Source organism: Triticum dicoccoides, chromosome 6B, assembly GCF_002162155.2.
Source record: "Triticum dicoccoides isolate Atlit2015 ecotype Zavitan chromosome 6B, WEW_v2.0, whole genome shotgun sequence".
In the NCBI taxonomy this organism is placed as follows: domain Eukaryota; kingdom Viridiplantae; phylum Streptophyta; class Magnoliopsida; order Poales; family Poaceae; genus Triticum; species Triticum dicoccoides.
In genome coordinates, this window is record NC_041391.1 from 628,889,139 (window position 1) to 628,893,519 (window position 4,381).

Sequence of the window (4,381 nt, forward strand, 5' to 3'; positions counted from 1 at the left end):
ACATTTTTGACGCGAAAGTCTGGTGGACCCGCTGAGTCAGCGACCAGGCGTGTTCGTCGACCTCATCGCCTCGGTTTCCCATGGGAAATCAATGCCAAGGCTGTCACTGGTCAACCTTCCATTGATTCCTCACGGGCGACGCAGTGAAGGCGCGCGGACGTGCTTCCCGTCCCCTCCCGCCACGCGTACACATGAATGCCGCCCGCTCGCCGCCCACCCGCCGCTATAAAAGACGCCTCTCCCTCGCCGGTGGCTGCACACACTCCTCCCCCCTCGCGGAAGAGGACCCTCTCGCCCTCTCGCCGCTGACGCCCCCCTCTCCCCAGTCGATGCTCCTCCTCCAACGACCATGGTCGAGCGCTACCCCGGCGACGGAGCGGCGGCCAACGGCTTCGGCCGCCACCACCTGCACGAGGACGAGGCCCGCCTCCTCCACGAGACGGACTACTCGGCCCCGCCGGACATGCGGGTGCCGGGCTCCTGGAGGCTCAGCGCCGGCGGCGTCCCGGTGCCTCTAGTGCCCACTGGCACTGATCGGCGCACAGAGATCGCGCTGGTCATCGCTGCTGGAGCAGGCGTGGAACTAGCCGAGGTACGCCCCCGACAGCAACACGCTTTGGACAACGTACTTCGACCGCCACCACAAGGAGCAGCTCGCCTCCACCAACGGCGTCGAGCCCCGCGGCCGCCTCAACTCCGAGGGGCGGCGCAAATGGTGGGGCGTCCCCGGCCGCACCCTTGAAGCCGTCCTCGAGCACATCGAGGCTAGCAACACACCGCGCTTGAAGTACCCGGCGCCCCTTCCTTCTCTCGCCGCCGTGGCAGCTCCTGGACGCCGCGGCGAATGGAGACGACATCCTCCTCCTCGTCGGGCTCCCTTTCCTCCAGATCGCCGGCGTTCCGCCCCATCAAGCCGGAGCCATAGGAGGCGCTGCTCGGGCGGCGCACTCGCGGCGGCTCCTTCGTCATCAACGAGGGCAGCCGTGGCCCCTCTCCTCATTCTTCCTGCCTCGTCTGGCCGAAGACCGAGCCGGGGCTCCTCGCCGTGAAGGAGCACGAGGCCATGGCCGCCGACGAGGAGATTGGCCTAAAATGGGTGCGGGACGAGTACATCCGGTAGTAGATGGAGCGCCAACACTGCGCCCTGGAGGAGATCGCCGCCCGGCACCGCGACCGCGAGGAGGGTAGCATCGTCATCCTCGACGACAGCGACGAGGAGGTGCCCGGGCCGTCCAACCCCCACGAATCAGTGACGCAGGCCAGGGGTGCAGCAAGGACGGCGGCGACGACGACGACAACGACTACACCAAAGGCGGGCGGGCGGCGGCGGCTAGTAGTAGTAGTTTTTATTTTGCTTTTAAATTTATGTTTTCAATTTGTACAAATATCAATGGAACGCCAAACTGTGAATTTTGGCTGAGTTCGGTTTTAAAAAAAACGGCGTCTGGGCCGAGCTTGGGGTGGCGGTTGGGAAACCGATCACCCCCACGCCGATTTTTTCGCCGGTGCGCCCCCAGGCGGCGCTATTTCACAAGACCGGGGGGGTGTCGTGGTTCTAAGTATGACAGTAGTGTAGGGGGGTACTAATGGAGAGGCAAGATCTTAGCTATGGAGTAGTTGTATACGCAAGAGATTTACGAGTTCAGGCCCTTCTCGGAGGAAGTAACAGCCCTACGTCTCGGAGCCCGGAGGCGGTCGACTGGATTATATGCGTATGAGTTACAGGGGTGCGAACCCTTTACACCGAGGAGGGGGGTGGCTTATATATAGTCCGCCCAGACCCCTCCGGCCCTCAGTTATGCAGGGTTTAAGACACATTAAGATTGGGCGTTACTGGTAATGCTACACATAAAGTGCTATGATGACCATAAAAGCTACTTAATAACCGACCGTTTGCGTGCAGAGTGACTTTAGATCTCCTGGGCGTCGAGTGGTTGGCTTCATGGTCGAGTGTCTTCGAGTCTGTCGAGTGGAACTCTTTTGAGTCGATTGACAGGTGGTTTCTTCTAGAGATATCCTTGGGTAGGGTAGTTCGAACAGGTCCATGACCCTACCCTAGGTACATAGCTTCATCATTAGCCCCCGAATGGATCGAGGTTTGAGTGGGGAAGGAGTTGAGAACTCTTCCGACCCATTTCTTGTGCTATGAGTATGTCTTGTTCTGGATCAATGAACCTTAGGTGACGGCACCAACTTCCTTTTCAGTCGCCTTGATCCATTCTTTGTATCCGTCGAGTGAAGTTTTCACTTGGAGAGCTCCGAGCGACAGAGCGGAGGAGATCTTTCATCTGACGAGTTGTTCTGCAACCCGCGGATTTTGCGGGATTCGAATTTCGGGAAGCGCGCGGGGCGGAGGAGGCCACGGTAATCGGATGGGATAAGGCAGGGACACCTCGATCTCCATGCCACCTTTTTCGCCACGTATCGCGCGCGCGACTGTTGCGGGATTTGACAGGATCGCCCGAGCCTACAAGTCAGTCACTCGGAAGTAACCTCATATAAGGCGCCGGACGGTTTTTTTTTGAATAGTGCGTTCTCATTTCCTCCCCCCTTCTCCAGACTTCTCCGTCGCGTTCGCTTTCGCCTCAGCGCCGCTGCCCCGTGCGCGTCTCGTCAGCGACGATGGTGAAAGAGAAGACGGCGGCCCTAGAGCGGGCGAAGAAAGCAACGGCGAAGGCGAAGGGAAGGGCGACCAGTCGGGGCAGATCTTCATCGAGGACCGGCCTGCCGCCGGGCTGGATCCAGGGCGACTGGATCCGCTCGACGATTAGTCAAGCAGATCTTGACGACCTGGCCGACGGAGGACTGATCCCCCATGGATCAGCGCGGCTCCCGAGGAAGGAGTCTGAGCCGCAACCTCAGGAGGGTGAGCTTGGCCACCCATGTCGACCGTGGGTTTTCTTTGCCGCCTCACCCTTCCTTTCGGGGATTTCTGAATTTCTTTGGGGCGCAACTCCACCACTTCACACCCAACACCATTGTGTACCTCACTACTTTCATGTCTTTGTGCGAGAATTTCTTGGGTTGCCGGCCTCATTGGGGTCTTTTCAAGCACATCTTCACCTGTCGCTCCCAGACGGTGAAAAAGGCCAATACGAGTGACGAGAGAACACAAGTGATTCAGATGTGTGGGGGTCTTGGGGTTCAACTGAGAGGAAAAAGCTCCTTTCCGACCATGGTCTTACCCGACTCGGTCCGTGGATGGCAGTCGACCTGGTTCTACTGCAAAGACCAGCCGACGCCAGGGCAGTCGACTGGGCTCCCTCCCTTTTCCATGGAACGAGTGAGGAAGCCTTCCTCTTTGAAGGTGGTCCCAGAAGAGAAGGCGCAGGTTAAGGTGCTGGTCGAGCGTGTCGTGCAGCTTATCCGTGACGGGGTGACTGGCATGGACCTCTTGGAGGTCTTCCTCCGACGACGCATCCAGCCGCTTCAAGCTTGAGATCATCCGATGTGGTTGTATTCTGGCACTCAGGACACCACTCGGATCCACCCGGAGGAGATAAACGACGCCACGCTGGAGCGGTGGATGGCGAGCATCACAGGGAACAAAGACAACCCCCGAGGAGCCAGGAGGATTCCTCCACTCGACCAATCATACGAAGTAGACAAGGTCCAATTCTGCATTTCTGACTGTGATTCTTCTTTCTCCATTCTGTTTGCTTAAAATCAGTCGACTGACTTTTGTCTTGTTTGTTGTCTTCTAGGCCACGACTGAGATGTACTCGACGCCCAACGGGGCGCAAGAACAGGCCGAGGAGGGAGAGGCGAGTGGAGGTGAGAGTGATGAGTGGCAATCTGATGGTGAGGGAGAAGAGGATGACGACGGATCCAGCAAAGAGGAGGAGGAGGAGGAGGTCGATCCACCTCGTACGGAAAGGCGATCCAAGCTCATCCACGACCCCACGAGCGAGCGCGGCAAAGCGATTGTGCCCATTGGGCAATCCACTACTAGGAAAAGGGCTATAGATGATATGGCCACTAATGGCGCACCAGACATGTGGTGCGCCATTACTATATACTAATGGCGCACCATGTGTTGGTGCGCCATTAATAATATATTACTAATGGCACACTTGTGTGTGGTGCGCCATTAGTAGTTTTGAAAAAAAAATTTGTTACTAATGGCGCACCGTGGTATAGTGCGCCATTACTAGTTGACATAGTAATGGCGCACCACACCCACAGTGCGCCATTAGTAGTTTTGAATAAAAAAATAAAAAAATTTGTTAGTAATGTCGAGCCCCACCTCCCCTCGCCCCGTCGCCCTCCCTCCCCTCGCCCCGTCGCCCCTCGCCGCCGCCACCCACCGCCGCCGCCGCCACCGTCCCTTGGCCCCACCACCCGCCGCCGCCACCGCCCCCTGGCCCCACCGCCCCTCGCC